Genomic DNA, 24,576 nt, shown 5'->3' on the forward strand with positions numbered 1-24,576 from the left:
GTATGTATATCCCAATTGGAAATTACACCTCCCAGCTGCAGTGTACATGTACCCTAAATGTCCTTCCTAAAATTAATCAACTCAGTGGAAGGATACGGAATTCAAAAGGAAAGTGTTAAATACAAAGAAAATTATTCTTATTCTAGATCTCCCTTTTGGAAAAAATTGTTCATGCTCTTTTAGTATCACTGTGCTTCTGAAGGAACATCCTCGCAGTGGCCTTAGTCTCTCTTTTTTTTAATATAGAATTTTGTTTGCTTGTCAATTAATTTTAAGAAGAAATATCCTATTCCTACATTTTGTGGGACTGAAAAATATCTGAATTAAGAGGCTGTGTTATAAGACCCTTTGGGGAAAATGTCATTTAGTTACTGATGGTGAAATATATCCTTGTGCAAAGCGCCAACGCAAGTCCCAGGGACCACTTAAACCCTTATTTTGAAGGCTTACCTGGGACTGAAGTCTTTTTGCTAGCCCTTTCAACTAGGGTGAACTTCATTGTTTCCATGACATTGACTGTCTTCTAGCTTAGCAACTAAGGAAGATATGATCAAATTTGATTGAGACAATAAAAAGTTTAAAGTAAAGTCCTGCACAACTTGGTGATTTCATTTGACCTGAGGTTTGTGAGATTTTTTTTTTTCCTCCCTGAGCTTAACCTGGCTTTGTGTAGAAAACAGGTTTCTCTCATGGCTTCCAAGCATACCCATAATCTAGCCTAACATTGATTTAAAACTGACCAAAGTTCACTTGGAATTTAGCCTCAGTGAACTGTTGAGCAAAAATGATCCAAGCCTTCATTTTGCAGGATATTCCAAATGTCCTCTTCAAAGCCTACTCCATGCAAGGGATTTGATTCCCCCCGCCACCAGAAAAGGTGAAGTGTCAGTCCTGCACAACGCATACGTGGTGGTAACTTTTCCTTCCCATTTTTAGTCTACCTCTTGTTTTTAGATTGTAAGCTCCATGGGTCAGGGATTGGTCCTTACCACAGTATCTAGCACAATGGGACTTGGATCTCAGCTGGGACCTCTCAAAGCTAACAATAAGCAGTAATAATAAATGCTATGCAATTGATTGGATGGCAACTGTTTTATATGCTGATAAAATCATGGATAGCTCGTGGTTAGTTGTCATTATAGTCTGAACTTGTGATGTATTGACCTCAAAACAAGAAAGCTACAGCAACTTCTGAAGTCTTTGAAGTAATATACTGCACTGAGACCCAGGAATAACTTTTTCCCCAGTTCAGCAAATGCTTGTAGGTTTTGATAGATATTCTAAATTATTTTTCAAAAATGAATTATGAGTTCTGAAAGGAACAGAGTGTATGCCTCTTTAGAGACTCCACTGAGTATTCCCATAGCAGGAAGGTTACAAGAGCCAAAAAAAACCCCAACCCCTTATTGCTTATACCAGCAATACTGTAAGGCACTAAGACAAATAATCATGCTATTGTTTTATGTATGGTGAGTGTGTATGTGCATGTTAGGAGAGTTGGTTCAAAGTCTTCATCAAAGCTTTTTTTATGGAAAACTAATTTTTTCAATTAAATGGAAACTGTCTCAGAAAATGCCCACTTGCATCAAAATGTTTTGGGTTTTCATTGCAAACCCCCCCCCCCCCCCCCCCAAAAAAAAAAACCAAAGAACATACTTTTGTTTCATATGAGATGTAACAGAGGGGAAAGAGTTTCCAAAATATGTTAAGATGTGTATATATGTTAGGCAGTGTGGACTGGTGGATAGAGCAGTGGCCTCAGACCTGGGAAAAGTGGGTTCTATTCCTAGATCTGCCACTGGCCTTCTCTATGGCCTGGAGCAAGTCAGTTCCCCTCTCTGTGCCTCAGTTTCCCCATCTATAAAATGGGGATAATGAGATATTGATCTCTTGTAAAACACTTTGAGGTCCACTGATGAAAAGTGTCAAATAAAAGCTAGATATTATTATTACATATATTAATAGATTAATACAATCAATATTTATATTTATATCAATTTTAAATTACACACACCAGACAAGAAAATGCTGTATGAATGTTTATAGTTTACAGATGGGATTTTCCAAAGCATTCTAAGAGAGATAAGTGCCTAACTCCCATTTTAATTTCAATGGGATTTCTGTGGCTCGCTCGTTAGCCTGAGGGTCACTGTTCTGAGCATTGCCTGCATCAGTTGCATGATATCCCACAATGTGTTTCAGTGGCAGATCAGGGAAGATTGCTCCCTGTTTGACAGTGTTGGTTGCATGCAGTCTCATGTGTAGTAGGTAATGATGTTGTTTTCCTGTCACTTGCTCTTGATGATTTAGACTGTTAGAAGTCATTCCATGTGCTCTGGGGCTTTTTTTTTTTGTTAAACTCTTGAATCAATCTGACATGCAGAAAAAGAAACTTCAGTGAGAAGATGGAACAAAAGAATGGGCTGGTAGTGTCACTTAATTCTCTAGCAGCAGAGATAAAAGGATGCTTGCTGTCATCTTGTATTTTACTTACTGACCCAGACAGCACTTACCCCAGCTCCAAAACAATTCATAGATTTTGTTAGCCATACTTCATTTTTTAATGTGTACGAACCTCAGCAGCAAAACATTCGGTCAGTGTGGAGGTGGAGGAGACATGAACCTACAAGGATGCGGAGGGATGATAACACTGCACTGGTGTATATAGCGCTTTAGGTTCTCAAAGCTCTTCACATGCTATCTAAGGTATTTACACCCCACCCCCCCTTACTGCTGTATTTGAGCACCTTACATTCTCCAGTGTATCTATCCTCAGAACACCCCTTTGAGGTAGGGCACTGTCCTACTGAGCACTCCATAAAAATCAGGCCCCGTTTTTATGTTGGACACCTTAAAAAAAAAAAATATGGAGGCTTCCAAAATCTACTTCTGAAAATCTTGGCCCATGACTGCTTTCCCAAGACAGGCCTACTTAATTGAAAACCTATGCTGCCAATTTCATTGCAAACTTACGCAGGTCTTTGGTACTGGTGTTTGTGTAGTGGTGTGTGTGTGTGTTTTGCATTTCCAGATTCAGAGTTCACTGCTGGCACAAACTGCACTGTGGTCATGCCTGCCAAGGGTTTAATAAAACTAGACCATTAAAGAAATCAGACATAATTAATGCTCTTATTGGATTTGACATCTGGGCACAGTTTAGAGAGGGAATGCAATCACAGAATGGAATGATATTAGATAAAATGAGAATTCACATTTCTTTTTGCAACCTTTAAAGCCAGGACTTTAAAGTGCACAAATCTTGGATGTGTTGTGGTCAGCCCAATAAATTAACAGATCAGAACTCTTGCTATCATCTGTTCTCTTGCTACCCCCTTTCCCGCTCAAAGTTAATGTTTTAATAACATTGGGATAATCTGCTTTAGTTCAGAAATAATCTGATTGAACCAAGTATTAGCATAGGGAGAGTGGCATTCTGTGTTTGTTTGAGTCACCTTTGCATGCTCTGCATGTTTCTCTTCTTAGCTACTTTAGCACATTTTTCATTTTTTCCGAGTAATTCTTTATTATATTGTGTATTCCCATCAGCCTGCTTATATATAATGAGAGAGAGAGAGAGATAAATGTTACCAGTGTGAGGTTCTGAATGCCAAGCTTAGCTGGGCTGTCTCTTGCCCTGCAGAAGGTGGCTTCTTATCAGTGGGTGAAATTCTGTCTTGTACTAGGTCAGGCTAGGTTATCATAACTTTTCCTTCTGGCCTTACAATTTATGGCTATGGTTTTCAAACATGACTAGTGATTTTCAGGTACCCGACTTGAGACACCACAGATTGGTCTAACTTTCAAAACATTCTGAGCATCCGCTCCTCTGAAGATCAGATCCCTTTTTAAGGTGTCTCCCAGTCTGGGCTCTGTGATGGGCCACACTGGCCAGTAAGGGGACCCTGGGGAGGCTGTGCATAAAGCAGCCAATAGGAGAGGGGCTGCGAGGAGCAGCCAATCAGGGCGGGGCAGGCCCATATAAGAAGAGCTTCATGGCAGAGCAAAGGCAGTTGCTCTCTGGAGCTTGAGGAGGGAGTACTGGCAGCCTTGTAGGCGAAAGAATGCTAGCACCCTGAATAGAGCAGCGCTGGGCAGGATCAGGGGGGTGAGAATGAGCTCTTGGCTGGCTGCTAACACTGGCATGGTGAGGCCCTGAGGTAAAGGATGAAGAAGATGCTATGGCGGGGAAGTGGCCCAGGGAAAGGTACTGAGAAATTGGAGGGGACGCAGCATGTTGCTACGATCTACAGGGTCCCTGGGCTGGGACAAGGAGTAGTGGGCAGGCCTGGGGGCCCCCCACCACCCCACTCGACACTGAGGAAGTGGCTGGACCATCGGACTGTGGCACTGTCCCCAGAAGGGGGAGCACGGACTGTGACACAGCCAGGGGGCTGTATCCTGAAGAGGACACTGTGGTCCTTGGAATGACACAAGTCCAGAAGCAGAAGTGACAGCTGCAAAACATCACCAGAAGAAGGTGCACTGGCTAGCAGAGCTAATCCCCAGGATAGTCAGCAGGAGGAGCTAGTGTGGTGAGTCACACCCCATCACAGGCACCAAAACTAACTAGTCCTTATTGAGAATCTAGCCTTATGCATCTGAGAACATGGCTGTGTCTTCCTTTCCCTTGTCTACCCAGTGCAACAACTGGGTAGAATCTGGTCCTATATAAATAAAATGATAGCAGTTAAATTGGAAATGCTTAACCCTGTTGCATTACTCCAAATGAGATTGTATACAACCAAAGCTTCTTTAAGACAATGTCCTATGCTGATTTTAAATCAATTAGCAAAGATTGATACAACTCAAATGAAAGTAGGTCAAAGCAGTTTAGGAATACAGTTCTAACACTAAAAGATGCTTTTTTTTTTTTCCCCAGGGGGATTTATTATACATTCTTGCCACTTACTAAATTGCTCGTCAGCCTAGATCATTTCGGCACTTTGCACAGTTCCACAGAGGTGTACTTTTCTGGAAATTAGAAAGCACAGTGTGTGACAGTAAGCAGCAATTAAAACCTGGGACGGCAGAAGGATAAAGGTAAAAGCTACCTCCGTGAATCAAGGGAAATGAATGAAGCAAGTATATGTGTTGTGTAGGGTTATACATTGTATTAAGTTCCAAGCACCTATTGGGTCAGACCATAGCATGTGGCATAATGGCTATGCAAGTGTTCCATTTGGTTTTTAAATAAACTTTTTTTTTAAAGGCCCTTCACAGTTCAGGAAACAATTACCTCCCAAGGAGAAAATAGAAGGAATAGATGAAAGGTAGCTGAGGACAGACTGCATACATAATTCAATTCCAGTAAATCCAATACATACAACATTTGACAAGAGTAATTAAACATCCTTTGAGATGTTTTATCTGTTGCGGAATATAATATACTGAAAATGTGATAACCTAAAAATGGCCTGACTTCTAAATAGCATTATATCTTATTTGGCTCACACGATGGGTAATTTGCCATATGTTCCAAATATAAAAGCAAAACAATTTCACTGTATCATTTTGAAAAAGCTTTGGCACCTAATTTTCAGAGGCAATAAGTAGGACTAGTTGCAAATTTTCCATCAAAATAGTTTTTCAATGGGAAAATGGGATTTTTGACTAAATAGACATGTTTTTTGAAGAAGAAAAAAATCTGAAAATTTTCACCTTTTTTTGGGTCAAAGTAAATATCCCAAAATTAAGACATTTTTGATTCTCAGATGAAAACCAAAATATTGCAGCTGAAAACTGAAGTCTTTCTATTTGGATCTGCCACTGAAGTTTCCTCAGCATTCTATTCTCGGAGTGGCTACCCCAGCTAGCCTACATCTCCCATGATGCATCATGGTCAGGGACTCCCATGATGCAACACCTGCCCACACCAAAACAGAAGCATGGGAGCAGAGGCACACAAACTGCAACTCCAATGGGCACTGTGCTGTTTCCAAAATGTATAATTATTTTTGCAAGAACCCACCCTCTTCTTTTGTCTAGCTCTAGTGCTGAAGTCCTTTGGCGTCCAGTGGAGTTGTTGGTGTTTATTGTTAAGACCTAGACTTAGGAAGCCACTCGCAGGGTGTAGCCAAAACAACTTTATTGAAACTACTAACTTGTGAGCATGACTATGTATTCTGAGCTGCCAGCAGATGGTGCTCTTTAGCAGATACCCATCTGTGCATCTTCTGGTTTTGTATAGTGCTCAGATACCAGAGTGGTGGGGAACAATTGAATGAAGACTTCTGTATAGGTCCAAAAGGATGTTGCAGGCAGCAATAATATTAAAACATAGTTTTTATATAGCATTTTTCATCAGTGGATCGCAGTGCTTTACAAAGGAGGTCAGCATCATTATTGCTGTCTTATGTAGGGGAAACTAAGGCACAAAGAAGGGAAGTGAGTTGACCATGATCACACAGCAGCCAGATCAGTGGAAGAGCCAGGAATAGAAACCAGGTCTCAAGCGTGCCCATGTGTCCTGCTCTGTCCGCTATGCAACACTTCCTCCCAAACACCATCTGCATTAAGGAAGAGGTGGTTAATCGTGTACACTAGAAGAAAGCATTTTCCATGCTATGTCCAGACCCCCATCCAGATTTACATCGGTTAGGAACATTCAGCAGGGGCGGCTCCAGGCACCAGCGCAGCAAGGGGCGGCAAGCCGTGGGGGGCGGTGTGCCGGTCGCCATGAGGGCGGCAGTCAGCAGCCTTCAGCGGCATGTCTGCGGGAGGTCTGCCAGTCCCGTGGCTTTGGCAGTAGTTTGGCGGCGGGTACGCCGAAGGTGCGGGACCAGCAGATCACCCGCAGAAACGCCGCCGAATCCACGTGACCAGGCATGCCGTCGAAGGCTGCCTGATTGCCGTGCTTGGGGCAGCAAAAAACATTGAGCCGTCCCTAACATTCAGAACTCTAGACAGTTTCCCCAGCACCCGTGGCTGGAGTCCTTTATGGGCTGAATACCATGCTCACTGAAGTCAATAGGAAAAAATAAATCCTCCTAGAGGCAAATAAACCTCTGCTATGGGGAGGGGCCAGAACTTTGAATATGAAGCAGGGGCACAAGGACTAGCAATAGGGTCAATAAGTCAGGTTCTGAACTCAATACCTGAGACTAGAGTATATTTATCTCTAAACACTTGGGAGTAACCGTCCTTCGTCCTTCTGTGATGCACAGAGTAACGAAACCGAACAAAATTAATGAATTGTTTTACCCAGATGTCTGGAGGCAGCACCTTAACTGAAGCTGCACTGATGATAAGCTTGGAGGCATCTTTTGGGATCTGGTGCTGGGGAGAACACACACAGCTTCTAAGTTTTGGGTACTTGATATGCTCCTCCTTGCCTCTCTCTATTCTGGAAGCGGCCATTTACAACTGTCTTTTTTTAGCCACAGGAAATCCCTTCCCTTGAACCAGAGAGGGAGATGAAATGCTCTCCCTCTAAAGGCAACATCTGTGCTTCTCTGTGAATCAGCCAGAAGGGGTGCTGTATATGCTAATCAGCTTGACTACAGTATTGTTCAGGAATGATGATTATTTCCAGGTGGGAACAGGCACGGTTTGACACCTATGGAGGCAAGACAGATGGCATAATATATTACATATATTCACAAAGCTGGGCAGCTACAAGTTTAAATATTTATATTTATATTTATCTATATATTATTTCTCTTTGTTTTTGTTTAGCCACTTGCCTCTGGGTTTTTTAGATTAAAAGTGAAAAATCACGCAGCACAGTACAAACTTAAATTCATTAGCATGTGTTTACGGTGCAAGAGCTTGGAAATCATTACTCTGCTTTTAATAATTGGAAAAAAGATATTGTGTATTGAAATAATTGCATTAAACAGCCCAACTGGAAAATAAAATTCACACTTCTATCCTCTACATCTTACACAGTGAGCCCCGTTCTTATTCCTGTCTATTACCTGTTTTGTTGTTAATTTACGAGTTGCAGTGTGCTAATGCCTACACGGCCCAATCAAGATCAGGGACTCACAGTGCAGGTCACTCTCTATAAACACTGCAAAACACAGCCCCTGTCTAGAAAAGCTTTCAATCTAACTAGCCAACACAGACAAGGGAAATACTGTTTTTAGGTCCATGAAGCACACAGAGAAAGGGCCTGATTTTTCACAAGTGCTGAGCATCCTCACTTCCAGCTGAAGTCAATGGTAGCTATCACGCCTCTGAAAGTGGGCCCTTGTATGAATCTTGTCCAAGCCCACACATGCCATCACTGGCAGAGCCATGAACTGAACCCGAATCCTGTGTCAGTGCCTCAATCACAAGGCCCCCCTTCCTCTCCAGTTCACCCCCCTGATGTTAGTGTGGTCTACCCACTTACCTTCAGCTCAGGCCTGCTACTTTTCAAGGTACTTTAAAATATTCACCTCATGTCAATATATTGCCAGTTCTGCTCCTATGTATCCTCTTCAACACGTGTCTGGAAAAGTGAGTAAAGAAATGTTTTGAGGCTGCACTGAATATTTGTGACAGGTTCAGCAGGTGGGGGGTTGGCATTTTGGGGATCACCCAGGCCAGTAAAGGGTTCTGTCCCTGCCGTGCCCTGTAACTCTGGGGGGCCTTTGGACTGTGCAGCGATGGCTCATAAGTACATAACGGCCATACTGGGTCAGACCAAAGGTTCATCTAGCCCAATATCCTGTCTTCCGACAGTGGCAGTACCAGGTGCCCCAGAGGGAATGAACAGAACAGGTAATCACCAAGTGATCCATCACCTGTCACCTATTCCCAGCTTCTGGCAAACAGAGGCTAGGGACACCATCCCTGCCCATCGTGGCTAATAGCCATTGATGGACCTATCTTCCATGAGCTTCTCAAGTTCTTTTTTGAACCCTGTTATAGTCTTGACCTTCACAACATCCTCTGGCAAAGAGTTCCACAGGTTGACTGCTGACAACAGCCAGCCCACTACCATAAGTCTCACCTTGGCTCTCACCAGCCCAGTTACGGCTTGGAGGGTAACACCAACAGCCCATCTATTCCCGAGTCTCCCCAAATATGTCCTTTCCGAATTCTTAATTGCCAGACACTTGAACTTTCCCCCCTCTGGTTAATCATCACTGAAGATGTGAAACCAGCCCCCTAGACACCAGCTGACTTTAGCATGCATACTCCACACCTGTTTGAGCACCAGAGACCTGCTTTGTTTGGCAATAAATAAATATATTTAATACAAACACCACAGATTTGAAGTTGAAATAGTAAAAGAGCCTGAACATATACAAGTTACGCAAAAGATAAATGGCAACACACAACCTCAGGCTTCGCTATTGCATATCAGATAATATCTGTTTTCTAATACGTGTTATCTATTGCCATAAAATAGTTTCTCAGTGTATCCCCTAGCTATAGAAGGGATCCAGGTTCATGGACAGCCTCTTGCCTTGAGACTGTCCCTCAAGTTCTAGATAATTTCACTCCCAAGCCTGCTTTTCCTTTTCTCTCAGTCCATGCTGATGGATGCTTGTCGAGAGAGAGGAAATTTCCCTGGGATGTCTTTATGTCTTTCCACTAGTTGTAATGGTCCATCATTGTCTTTTTCTGGGCTGCCCAAGGGATAGGAACTTGAAGCCAGTTTTGTGTAAATACCTGGTTTGGGAGGGGCTTCTTCCTGCTTGACTACTTGCCATCCTGTGGTGAGGTGTAGTTAAAGTTGTAGTATAGATTAAGAATACAGTTTTCTGTATACACAAATACATAGACTTACCATCACAGTCTTTATACAGCTCTCATAATGACCACCAAGTTCAGAAGGTTAGAAGCTTGCATAAAATACCTTACTTGATATACTTTTACAGTACAATAATGCAATATGCAGTCAGTTGGTTTAATCTTCTCTTCTCCCCTTGGAGTGCTTGGAGCCTGATCGTCATGAGGGGGTGGGAATCCTTTTGCTTCTATCCCCTGTGGTGTTAGGTGGTGTTTCACTATAATTATTGTGCATTTATATATACACCTCTACCCCGATATAACACAGTCCTTGGGAGCCAAAAAATCTTACCGCATTATAGGTGAAAACACGTTATATCGAACTTGCTTTGATCCGCCGGAGTGCTCAGCCTCTCCCCCCCGGCGCACTGCTTTACTGTGTTATATCAGAATTAGTGTTATATCGGGTCACATTATATGCGGGTAGAGGTGTACTCTGCTTTCCTAAATAGTTCCCTGCCATTTAAGGAGTAGATATGTTGGAACAACATCACGTCTATTATGTGTTTATTTTCAGAGCCAAATATTGTTTGTCTTACTGTTGGATGAAATTCGCCCCTGTTTCGAGGGCCTACATATAACCTATGCACCATTTAATACTAATTGTGTTCTAAGCGGTGCATAGATCTCAGCTCCTCTTCTGCACAGGAGTGAATTTCTCTAGAGGAGAAGAGAAGAAAGATGATCCAGTGCTTAAGGTGTTCATCTGGGATTCCAGGCACCCATGCTCAGTTCCTTGCAGCACCACAGACCTTTTGTAGGACTTAAGGGCCTATGATATACAGGAGGTCAGACTAAATGATCTAGTGGTCCCTTCTGGTTTTGAACTCGGCATCTATGGTACATAGGGCCATATAAATAACCAAAGGTAAGTCTTATACTGTAGATACAGTAGTCCCATTATTTTAGGGTACACAGTAAGGGGTGAAGGGTAAATCCTCATCTGGTTAAACTCCATTGAACTCAACAGATGTCAATTTACACCAGATGGGGATCTGACCCTATTCAATGGTGAAATTCAGACAAAAGAAATACTGTATTTTTCACTATATAGATCAAAACCTGTGTGGTGGTGAAATATTAGCTGGGAGCATGAAATATTGAGTTTAATAATCTTATATGATCTGGATCATCATAAAACAGCCCTGCTGTGTTATGTAAAATAGATATTCGGTAACTGTCATAAATTAGTTGATGGGGTTTTTCATTCAGTTTCGACATGCAGAAAAGAATTAATTGGTTCCTTGAGTCTTAAAATCTGATCAATAATTTAGCTAGCTTGTCTCTTCAATTTTAAAATGGCGTTGCCAGCATTTTTAAATTAAATGTTATTGATTTACATAGTAAATACAACTACAGAATCTAATCATTCAAACCCCATTAAGGTCTATTTAAGCTCTGTTTTGAATGTGTGCTATGTTGTGTTACAGAGAATGAAAGAAAAATGGATTATTGATGTAGTTGTGCATTCATATGTACTACCAAAAATAAACTAGTAATAAAAATGGTCTTGTGCTTTGATACTGAATAGTACTGTGGGACAAAATAGCTACTATGAGGTTGTACGGTAAAGTTGCATTGCACTTTATCAAGGACTTATTAGCAAAATTAAACTTGTTCCTATTGTTAGAGATGGACAAAGGCTTGTTGAATGTTGGGAATGGATGATACGTGGAAAGGCAGTGTTGCTTAGCGCAGTGGTTCTCAACCAGGGGTACGTGTACCCCTGGGGATACACAGAGGACTTCCAGGGGGTACATCAGCTCATCTAGATATTTGCCTGGTTTTACAACAGTGTACATAAAAAGCACGAGTGAAGTCACTACAAACTAAAATTTCATACAGAAAAGGACTTGTTTATATTGCTCTATGTACTATATACTGAAATGTAAGTACAATATTTATATTCCAATTGATTTATTTTATAATTATGTGGTAAAAATGAGAAAGTCAGCCATTTTTCAGTAATAAGGTGCTATGACACTTTCGTAGTTTTATGTCTGATTTTGTAAGCAAGTAGTTTTTAAGTGAGGTGTAACTGGGGGGGTACGCAAGACAAATCAGACTCCTGAAAAGGGAACAGTAGTCTGGAAAGGCTGAGAGCCACTGGCCCTAGTGCATACAACACTGGGGCTCAGGAGATATCGGTCCTATTCCCATCTCTACCACTCCCCTGCTGGGTGAGCTTGGGAAAGTCACTTCACCTCCCTGTGCATTAGTTTCCCCATCTGTAAAATGGGGATAATGATACTCTCCTCCTTTATAAAGTGCTTTGAGATTTGCTGAGGAAAGGCACTGTGTAACATATAGGTGGCATTACTGTTGACTGAGCCAAGTGAGGCCCTACATTTAATTTAATAGCATTTCTGCTTGTCTGTAACGAGATAACTTTTGTACACAGCATCCACTCAGTTCTCAGATTTCTGCCTTAGAGGCGGATTAAGTTAAAGGGAACTAAAGCCTGGTTTCTTCTGAATGGAAGCTTCCATGTGGGAGGCTTAATGTGTTTTAATTTACGGTTTGTCTACACTTAAAATGCTAGAGCTGCGCTGCTACAGCATTTCAGTGTAGATGCTACCTACACCAGTGGGAAGGGTTTTTCCATTGGTGTAGGTTAGGGTGACCAGATGCCCCGTTTTGAAAGGGACAGTCCTGTTTTTTGGGACTTTTTCTTATATAGGCGCCTATTATCCCCTCACCCCCGTCCTGTTTTTTCACAGTTGCTATCTGGTCACTCTAGTGTAGGTAATCCATGTCCCCGAGAGGCAGTAGCTAGATAGACGGACTTCAACTGTGTCTGCATGGATTTTTCACATCCCCAACAGACATAGTTGAAACAATCTATTTTTCTAGTGTAGACCAGGCCTTATTTCCATTCAGTTCACACCTTTTGTTGATTCACCTTAACTTTCCTGAGTGTCTGTATGTAATCAAGCCCTGAATGGAGAAGCTAGTTCATTTCCAGACTTATAGTGTTGAACAGTTGCTAGGTTTCAGCACACCTCAGAGGCAGCTTTGTTTCAGTGCTGGGTGAGTGATCCTGGAATATAATTGATGTAACAGCTAAATATTTTAAAACATGTTGGAATCCATAAGAACATAAGAATTGCCATACTGGGTCAGACCAAAGATCCATCTAACCCAATATCCTGTCTTCTGACCAGTGGCCAATGCCAGGTGCCCCAGAGGGAATGAACAGAACTGATAATCATCAAGTGATCCATTCCCTGTCTCTCATTCCCAGCTTCTGTCAAACAGAGACTAGGGACACCCTCCCTGCCCATCCTGGCTAATAGCCATTGATGGACTTATCCTCCATGAATTTATCTAGGTCTTTTTTGAACCCATCCAGTAGGATAAATGGTGCTGAATAGATGGAAGATGCTCTTTTGGTGCCTAATTCTGTGCCATTGAAGCCAGTTTTGCTATTGATTTCAGTGGGAACCAACACGTTTATCATTTAAAACAGTGACCCTAGACTGCAATTTGGGAAAGTAACCTCATTCATGAAGGGCACTTGAGCCCATGGATAAAGTTTTCCTGAGTTGAGGCCCTAGGCATGCAAGTCTCAATTTCCCATTAAACTCCCCACTCAAAACCAGCCAGTCTCTCTCTGTTTAACCATTTCTGAAATGTTAATGAAGCAGGTTTTGTGTTACAAAAGTACTTTTGGGATTTTAGACTTGGCAGCTGGGTTTATGTCCTTTAACTCAACACAGAACTCCTTTTAAATCTCCCTTTAAAATCTAACTTGAGATAGAGAAAGGGAGATAACTAATAGTCTACCCAAACACAAAGAAAAAGTGCAAATGGTTTGGCATATGTGGCATGATAATGTGACCTTTCTTTTTCTCTAACTAATGAAAGAAAAATGGATTATTGATGTAGTTGTCTATTATGCATTCATATGTACTACCAAAAATAAACTAGTAATAAAAATGGTCTTGTGCTTTGATACTGAATAGTACTGTGGGACAAAATAGCTACTATGAGGTTGTACGGGTAAAGTTGCATTGCACTTTATCAAGGACTTATTAGCAAAATTAAACTTGTTCCTATTGTTAGAGATGGACAAAGACTCAGAGTTAGGGCATGTTGAATGTTGGGAATGGATGATACGTGGAAAGTCAGTGTTGCCAATAATGTGGAAGGTGGCTTGGTAATGATATCTTTCAGATAATTTATGTTTAGCCCAGTTATAATAATTGCATAATAATATTTACAGGTAATTCACAACAGTGCTAATTAAAATATGCCTCTGAAATCTTTTAATTTTTGTATCAGTCCTAATCTGCGTAAACTGTCTATCCTGTGTTCATTACTATGGTATCAAAGCCCTTAGCATCTGATTGATTGTTTATTTGTACTGTATTGCCTGAAGTCCCCAGCTGAAATCAGTGAGCCATTATACTATGCCCTGTACAACTCTCTGAGTATATGGTGACAGACAGTTCATCAACTGAAGACCATGTGATCCAAAGGACAACGCAGGCAAAGGAAGGGTTATTTCTACTTTATAGATGGGAATTGAACTAGGGAGAGATTAAGTGACTTGCCTACAGTCATACAGAGTGTCTGTGGCAGAAACAGGAACTGAATCCAGATCTCTTCTGTCCCCGCTGAGTACCTTAACCATAAGATCATATCCCACCCCTTTGATATGCGGTTAATTTCACCCCAGAATATGATGGTCTCACTGAAGTCAATGATAGAACTCCAAAGACTTTAAAAAAGCCAAGTTTTCACCCATTATGCTGACCACCCCGCCGGACTCAGCTTAGGGTGCTCAGTATCTCTTAGGATCAGGGGCTTAGCACTATCAAAATACCATTCCCAGTGTTTAGAATCTCTGCATAACAGATATTCTGGCTCTTCCCTGGTATCAGGTTATGTAGGAGCAGCTAACCTTATTTTGATCTATTTCATGTCTGTAATAAAAATAAATGCTGACATTGCAGATGGTCAGTGCAGCAAGTTTTGCCCTGCTTTCTAAAAGCCATCCATGCCTTTTCTGTGTCGGAGAGCACTAATCATGTGAGCCTGTTTATTTTAGTAAAATCACTTGCTTAATAGCTGTAATTAAATATTTCATTATGAACCCTCACACTTGCAAAGCACCCCAGTGACACACCAGTCAGTCTTGTGTCCTGCTTGGATGCACTCAGTGAAAGAACACAGGTTTCATTTGAAAGTGCAGAAACATATTTTTTTCTGTGTAGCAGAAAGATACAGAAAATCCCTACTTTTTAATATCTGGGAGCCCCACAGTTTTCAATTACTGTCAGATCTGCTCCACACTATCATATCAGGACACAGTTCCTAATTTAGCCTTCACAGAGTCTCACCTGGGAGCCTGCTTTTTGTAACCTAGCAGTGCATTCAGCCATGGGATCATAGCTTCCCCATGAGTTGAAGGGAAAATTCAGGCATAAACTGAACAGCAGGATAGCCAGTATTGCAAGCTTTCTTCTTGGTTTCTGATTTCAACGCCTAATCACGTGAAAAGCAATAACAGATCCAATAGTTATGCCGAGTATAACAGTGGAACATACATCAGGGTTTTCCTTTGTTTCAAATGCCAATATGCATTTAGATTTTGTGATGTAACCTTTGATTTTATTTCCACCATGCAGGTGTAAATGTGGAATGACTCCATTCAACTTGTGCTGCATTTACAGCAGGGCAGATGAGGTTCGAATCTGGCCCATAGCTTCCTAATATGGGGGAAACAAAGCTCTGTGTATTTTTAATACATACCAGAAGTGAGAATATTCAAGTTTTCTAAGTTTTACGCGTTCGAGTTTTTAAAGAGAATACACACACATTATGTTCTAACTGGATACATTACCCTTCTTTCATTCCTGTGCTAAATTGTGGCGCAACATTGAACACAGTCAGGTTTCAGTCCAGAACTGATGGCCATTTAGTTGAACTATGATAGCGGGTCAGATCATGGTCCATCTTTCCCAGTACCCTGTCTCTGACAGTGGAACATACCAGAGCTTCAGGGAAAGTATACAGAACAGGGCAATTATAGAGCAATTCCTGTCTTCCCCTCCTGGATTCTGGAAGTCTGAGGTTTAGGGTTGTCCCTAGGGAGGTGTGGGACAACCCTCTCCTATATCCCCCATCCCAGGCCCCACCTTGCCTTTTCCCGGCCCTTTTTATATAGGGCAGATGCTCATTACTTGGTACTTACTAAGGTTAAATTTCATCTGTCATTTTGTTGCCCAGTCATCTAGTTTTGTGAAAGCCCCCTGTAATTCCTTGTGGTCAGCTTTGGCATTCACTTTGCCACCTCGCTGTTCACCCCCTTTTCCAGATCATTAATGAATGTTAAACAGCACAGGTCCCAGTTCAGATCCTTGGGGATCTGCTGCTCACCTCTCTCCATTGTGAAAATGGAACATTTATTCCTACCCTTTGTTTTCTAACTTTTAACCAGTTACTGATCCGTGAGAGGACCCTTCTCTCTTATCCCATGGTTACTTAGTTTACCTAAGAGCTTGTGGTGAGGGACTTTGTCAAAGGCTTTCTGAAAATCCATTGACTGGATCACATTTGTCCACATACTTGTTCATTCCCTCAAACAAAGAGGCATGGTTTCTCTTTCCAAAATCTATATTGATCTTTCCCTCACACTTCATTATCAGACACTTAGATAAACGGGCTGTTTCTACCAATTTGCCTGGTACTGAAGTTAGGCTTACCGGCCTGTAATTGCCAGTATCGCCTCTGGAACCCTTTCTAAAAATCCATGTTATATTAGCTACCTTCCAGTCATCTGATGCAGAGACTGATTTCACTGGTCTACAATTTTTGAGAAGTCATCTGCTTCAGAGATAAAATGTGCTATTTATTATATATTTTGATGTGCTGAATTCAAATATGACAATTAAAACAACTGGCTACAGTTTCTAAGATATTTAAGTGTTTACATTTTATGTCTATGTATATTGTGTAGATAGTAGAGTTTTAATCATAAATTGTAAACCTAGGTCTTTTCATGTGTTTATGGTTGCTTTACATTATAATATTTCACCTGTCCTGTTTATGAAACACTTTAAAAATCAGCAAAAGGGTTATATAAATAAAATTGGTTATGAAACAAAAGGCAAAAAACTATTATGTACATAGTTTAGTCCTATTCGGTGTCTACTTGGTGCTTCTTGGCTTGTCTCTTGTATTCATTAAATGGAGCATCTCTTGTCACTGTCTAGCAATAGTCTGCAAGCCTTGATGGGCTCCATTTGCCCCGATAGCGTTTCTCCATTGATGCAATGTCCTGCTGAAATCGCTCGCCGTGCTCGTCGCTCACTGCTCCGCAGTTCGGTGGAAAAAAATCTAGATGAGAGTTCAAAAAATGTATCTTTAGTGACATGTTGCAACCAAGGCTTTTGTATGCCTTGAGGAGGTTTTCCAGCAACAACCTGGAGTTGTCTGCCTTGTTGTTTCTGAGAAAATTTATTGCCACTAACTGGAAGGCTTTCCATGCCGTCTTTTCCTTGCCACACAGTGCATGGTCAAATGCATCATCTCGAAGAAGTTCACGAATCTGAGGACCAACAAAGACACCTTCCTTTATCTTAGCTTCACTTAACCTTGGAAATTTTCCACGGAGGTACTTGAAAGCTGCTTGTGTTTTGTCAATGGCCTTGACAAAGTTCTTCATCAGACCCAGCTTGACGTGTAAGGGTGGTAACAAAATCTTCCTTGATTCAACAAGTGGTGGATGCTGAACACTTTTCCTCCCAGGCTCCAATGCCTGTCGGAATGGCCAATCTTTCTTGACGTAGTGGGAATCTCTTGCATGACTATCCCATTTGCAGGGAAAACAGCAGTACTTTGTGTATCCAATCTGCAGACCAAGCAAGAGAGCAACAACCTTCAAATCGCCACAAAGCTGCCACTGATGTTGGTCATAGTTTATGCACCTCATGTTGTCATAGGTTTCCTTCATATGGAGTCCATGACCAACTGGAATTGATGGCAAAACATTGCCATTATGCAGTAAAACAGCTTTAAGACTCATCTTCGATGAATCAATGAACAGTCTCCACTCATCTGGATCGTGAACGATGTTGAGGGCTGCCATCACACCATCGATGTTGTTGCAGGCTACAAGATCACCTTCCATGAAGGAGAATGGGACAAGATCCTTTTGACGGTCATGGAACATGGAAACCCTAACATCACCTGCCAGAAGATTCCACTACTGTAGTCTGGAGCCCAACAGCTCTGCCTTAATCTTGGGTAGTTCCAAATCCCTGACACGGCCATTCAGTTCACCTTGTGTTATGAGGTGTGGTTCAGAGGAGGAGGATGGGAGAAAATGTGGGTCCTGTGACATTGATGGTTCAGGACCAGAAGTTTCATCCTCTTCCTCTTCCTTGTCTGACTCAAGTGAGAATGATTCTGGTGCATCAGGAACCGGCAGTCCTTCTCCGTGGGGTACTGGGCGTATAGCTGATGGAATGTTTGGATAATGCACAGTCCACTTTTTCTTCTTTGACACACCTTTCCCAACTGGAGGCACCATGCAGAAGTAACAATTGCTGGTATGATCTGTTGGCTCTCTCCAAATCATTGGCACTGCAAAAGGCATAGATTTCCTTTTCCTGTTCAACCACTGGCGAAGATTTGTTGCACAGGTGTTGCAGCATATGTCTGGGGCCCACCTCTTGTCCTGATCTCCAATTTTGCAGCCAAAATAAAGGTGATAGGCTTTCTTAACCATAGTGGTTATACTGCGCTTTTGTGATGCAAAAGTCACTTCACCACAAACATAGAAGAAGTTATCTGCACTGTTCACATAAGTACGAGGCATCTCTGCTCACTTTGGCTAAACAGAAATGTGTCCCTTTGCAAAATCAAACCCTGACAAATAAGAGAGCACGACACTGTGTGATTTCTAGAGCTGATACAGGGCAATTTGTTCAGCAGAGTGATGTAAGCTTCGTTATGATTGCCTCATCCATGACTTCTAGGAATAACATGATGCAATTCATATCGTGTATGACGCAATACCAGCTTCAGATTGCATCATTCATTGTTTTGCCTGAAAAGCAAGTACTGTCCAAACCCAGTCATAGATTTATTCATAGATCCAGTCAAAGATGTATTTTAGTCATTTCTGGTTTAAATTGAGATCCCTTCCCTTTATAACTCACTTATCCTCCACCATTCCCAAGTCAAGGGTCGTATATACTGACCCAATAGCATATCTTGAAAACTAGAGCCAATCAACAATTTGAAGCATCACTTTCGTTCTCAGTGACCCAGAATTAGTAAAATTTGACTACATTTATTTCAGAAGCATTTTGGCTGTAAAGCAGTGTTTTCAGTGATAAGCTACATATTACTACAGTTAGTAGTTCTGCAATCTATACGAATTCTTTCAGAACTCGTGGGTGAACACCATCTGGTCCTGGTGACTTATTACTGTTTAGTTTAACAATTTGTTGTAAAACCTCTTCTCCTGACACATCAATTTAGAAAAATGCTTCAGATTTGTCACCCAAAAAGAATAGCTGTGATGTGGATATTTTCCTCACATCCTCTGCAATGAAAACCGAAGCAAAGAATTTATTTAACTTATCTGCAATGGCTTAGGCTAGGTCTACCCTGTGGGGGAGGAGGGGGGAGAATATCGATCTAAGATACGCAACTTCAGCTACGCGAACAGCGTAGCTAAAGTCGGCGTATCTTAGGTCAATTTACCTGAAAATTTCAGTTTTTGATTTTTTTTTCCCCAGAAAGCATGTATTTTCCTTGAAAAAATTCAATATTGCATTGGAAAACTAAAAACCAAAAATTTGACACTTTCAGGGCTTTTCAGTTTTTTGACAAAACCCGTTTTCCAATGAGCTCTAATTCTTAGATTCATTTCATTATAATTTCCTGTAGCAGAGATTACTAAATGTGAGTACAGAATCTATTTGTGGAGTACTATACTACTCAACATGTGCGAAGGTGGCAGTATCTGGTTCTTTTGTTGTAAATCACTGATTAGAAATTATAAGCTCTTCTGGGCAGGGACTTGTTCTTTATTTAGATCCAATTTCCCTTGTACTGCTTTGGCAATGTAAAGTGACTTAAGTGTCCCATGTGTTAGGCAAAGCCTACACTGGGGTGGGGTGAGGGGGAATTGACCTAAAATATGCAATTTCAGCTACGCGAATAGCGTAGCTGAAGTCGGCGTATCTTAGGTCAATTTACCTGGCCATGAGGACGGCGGCGAGTTGACCGCTGCCGCTCCCCCGTCGACTCCGCTTCCGCCTCTCGCCGCGGTGGAGTTCTGGAGTCGACGGCAAAGCGATCGGGGATCGATTTATCGCGTCTACACTAGAAGTGATAAATCGATCCCCTATAGATCGATCACTACCCGCCGATCTGGCGGGTAGTGTAGACGTATCCTTAGTGTAAGTAGGTGACAGTACTTAGCACAGCCTGATCCAAACCCCGCTGAAGTCTATGGGAAACTTTCTATTGACTTCAGGTGTGTCTGATAAAAATTTGGACTGTGAACAATTAATTTAAATGAATTTGGTATGTAAAAGCCATACACACGATCAACTCAAGGCAATCACTTTTTTGCATGCTGTACGTAGTTCTGAAGTCAAGTGGGTGGAAACATGAATGTTTTATAAAACAGGTCTGCTTGTACCGCAGTCCCCTTCTGACCACTGGCAGATGCTGCGATAGGCAGCTCTGTTGGCAGCAGACCGATGCTTCATTTCTAGGAACAGCACAGAGTCTTCCTGAATTAAGTGAAACTACAACTGAGGCATAAAGGTAACAGGGCTGAGTGGCAGAGATGTGCTCACTGCAGTCTGAGGGTGAAATCCTGGCATGGCCGTGAGTATAATATGCTGGCCAAGTGTGTCATGTTGTTCTCTAGTGACTGCGTTACACAGAGGTTAAGAGCCGGTTACTGCAACAATTTAACAGATTCGATGCTGAAGGTAGGGAGGGTGCTATCCCAGTTGATAACCCGTGCTGATGGGGGTGCTCTCAGCACATGTGGCTGGAAGGGACACGAAAACCTCCTACTGGTGAATAACCCAGCTGTACACTAGACTGGGAGATCATTATGTGGTAGACCCAATGCAAAAGATGTGCAGAGGGTTTCTGCAGTTATTCAATGATCAGTAGCCACAGAAAGAATGAGGAGTACTTGTGGCACCTTAGAGACTAACAAATTTATTTGGGCATAAGCTTTCGTGGGCTGAAAAACAACTTCATCGGATGTATCCAGTGGAAAATACAGTAGAAAGGTGTGTGTGTGTGTGTGTGTGTGTCACACACACACACACACACACACACACACACACACACACACACACAACATGAAAAAATGGGTGTTGCCATACCAACTATAACGAGACTAATCAATTAAGGTGGGCTATTATCAGCAGGAGAAAAGTAGCCACAGAGTTGCTGCTCATGCAGGGCAGGGCTTTCCGAAAAATAACCATCTGCAATCAGCAGCCAAACACGGCTGCTGACACCTTCTACAACAGGCCTGACTGCATCCTCTTCTGCACTGGGTCTGGGACGGTGGTTGAAGCACTTGGTCTCTAATTACTGCCCCAGTGCTTGGGTGTAGCAGAAAGGGGTTAGAAGTGCTCTGGCAATGCCCCAGTAGTATATGGCTCCTTGGAGACTTATCAGTTGTGGTAGGTTAGACCTGCTCTGATCTATGGTTGGACTGGTGCAGGTCGGTCCAGAGAACCAAGCTCCCTGATGGCTCCTCCTCACTCTTCTACACTGAATAGATCGCAGTGCAAAAGAGAATTTGTGTCATGATCTCTTTTACCATCCCCAAAATCTCTCTCTAACATCACAGAATTATCCCAAGGAGAAAAACACATTTTGAAATGTTTTTTCCATGGTTCCTGGTCTTTTTAAATATCTCCCCTTTATAATATCATATTATAATAATTACTTTAAAGAATAATAATACAAATCTATGACTCCAGGAACAAAATCAAGCATTTTTGTATCCTCTTATGCCTCGACTAAGCCCTCCAGTCCCATATCCTTCCATCCTGCATTTATCTCAGAGTCATCTAAGCACCTAACAAAATTACATAAATCCATATGAATGGTTGTAAACCCATAAATTCTAATTCTACAACTAGAGGGGAATTAGGAAAATATCCGTCAGCCTGTTCTGTAGCTCCGGGCTTGAACATCAGCTTTATTTTTTCAATGAAATGGAACTTTTAATAACTGATCTATTGCTCTCTCTCCACGTGTTACAATATCAGGAGTAAATGCAATTGTATTTGCAAGATAGAAAGACTTAAAGTCACTTAAAAATGACAAGCAGTTTATTGGAAATGGACATCACTGCTTTAATATGAAAAATGTTCATAGGCTATAAAGAAGTAATTCCAGTTCAGATACAATCTTTGAAGGGCCTATTAGTTTTTTGATTGCTAGGCCTATAGTAGGATTACACTGCAAAGCAAAGAGATTGTATTTGTCAAAAATGACAGAGTTTTTCTAAGAAATCTATACTTCAGGAGCTATAGTTTACTTGACCTAGTTTTTATTTATTGAGAGAAATCAGTTTATTAAACATTTAGAGAAATTCTCAGAATACAAGAAAAGGTTCAGAAGGACAGGCGAATAGGCCAAACTCAAATGTAACGGAAATAACATCTTATGCACAAAAAGCCATATTAAAACATATTGTTTGTTTGTGCCCAGCTTATCAAGACATCCCAATTGTTGTGAATTGCTTACCTGTCCTCTTCGTTATTTATCCACTCCCCCAGTTTTTGTCAACTGCAAACTTTATCAGTAATGATTTTGTTTTCTTCAGGTCATTGATAAAAATGTTAAATAGCAGAGAGCTATGAACTGATTGATCCCGGCTGGGCCCCACTAGAGAAACACCCATTTGATTCCTCTTTTACAATTATATTTGACACCTATCAGTTAGCCAACTTTTAATTCATTTAATGTGTGCCCTGGTAATTTTATATCATTCAAGCTTTTAATCAAAACGTTGTGTGATACTAAGCCAAACACCGCAAAGAAATCTTAGTATATTACACCAAACAAGCCTGTAATCTCACCAAAAATTATATCAAGTTAGTGTGACCCAGTGTGCCTAGGGCAGCCCACATTGGAAATGCCAAGGTCCGGGCAGGCTGCAAAAGGGAGAGCAGATGCTCCCGAGACTAGTGAGTAACACTGAAGTTAAACTCCCCAACCAGTCACAAACTGTGCTTCTGATCCCCAACACTGATTATCAAGAAGCAAAAAAGAAATCACGCAGCTCCCTTTATTGCATTCCATTTCTCTGGCTCCCAGTCAGCACACAGGTCCAGTACAGTGAGAAGTTATTTACAAATCTCTGCTCACATATACAAAATGTTCTTCTGACCCCAAAGGGTTAGCCACATTACTAGGGCAGTATAGGTTTGGATCTTACCCAAAATGCCACGCTGCCAGCCAATCCTTTAGTGTTTAAAACTAAAGGTTTATTATTAAGAAAAAAGAACAAGAAGAGAGATGTTAAATGGTAAGACAGTCACACACATGCAAAGATTCAAGTTCCTAGCAGTATGGTTGAGTTTGTTGGCTTCAAAGTCCCTCTGGAACACATCCACAGCTTGGATGGGTCATTCAGTCCTTTGTTCAGAGCTTTGTGGAAAAATTACTCCAGAGGTAAGAAGCAGGACTGAAGACAAAATGGAGAAGATGCAGCTGCCTTTTATAGTCTTTTTGCCATGTGGCTCCTGCTGCCTTTGTCCTAAACACAAGCTGGCCAGCACATGGCTTGAAAGCCTTAGAGTTCTGTCCATAGGCATGCCCCTGCATGCTTTGCTGAATCAGTGTGTATCCCTTGTCTTCTCTTAATGGGTCAATTGTATAGCTGATGGCCCTTAATGAGACATCATACAGGCTAGGCAGTGCTGATGCCAAACTGTCTGGGGATCTCACCCAGAAGCATAGCACACGTTTTGTAATACAGACATCCATAGATATCTATAACCCACAAGAGAAAGGTGATACAAACACATCAATGAAATGATCATATCTGGTAAATTATAACATTTTTGCAGATATCTTACATGGCATATCTTGCACAATTCATTGCAATTTTACAATATAATATCTTCTGGAGTCCCCCAGGTTCCATGCACTGTCACAGTTAGTTTGACAGGATCTTTTTTTTTTTTAAACCCATGTTGACTGGCATATTACCTTCCTTGCATTCTTTATTGACTAAGTCCTGTATCAGTCACTCCTGTATCAGCTGCTCCAGTATCTTGGTTAGGATCAATGTCAGGCTGACAGGCCTATAGTTACCCAAATCATCCTATTTATCCTTTTTTTAAATATTGGCACATTATTAGCTTTCTTCCAGTCTTCTGCAACTTCCCCAGTATTCCAAGACCCATTGAAAATCAACTTTAATGCTCCAGTGAGCGCCTCGCTCCACGCTTCTAAAACTCTTGGATGCAAGTTATCTGGGCCTGCTGATTTAAAAAGTCTAACCTTTAGTAGCTGCTGCTTAACATCCTCCTGAGACACTAGTGGAATGGAGAGTGTCATCAAATATAATTGTATTATCTCTCTCCCCCCAATATAGAATGGAAATATTTACTGAACACTTTTCTGCATTATTATTAATTCCATCATTTCCGTCTACTAATGGACCAATACAGTTGTTAGGATTCTTTTTATTCCCAGTATACTTTAAACCTCCTTATTGTCCTTAACTCTGCTTCTCATGGATTTCTCTTTGTGTCCCTCCATTTCCCTTATCAGTTTTGTACAGTTCCTAGCCTCTGATTTATATTAGTTACTATCAACTTCCGCTTTTTTACATTT

Source organism: Trachemys scripta, chromosome 2, assembly GCF_013100865.1.
Source record: "Trachemys scripta elegans isolate TJP31775 chromosome 2, CAS_Tse_1.0, whole genome shotgun sequence".
NCBI lineage: Eukaryota > Metazoa > Chordata > Testudines > Emydidae > Trachemys > Trachemys scripta.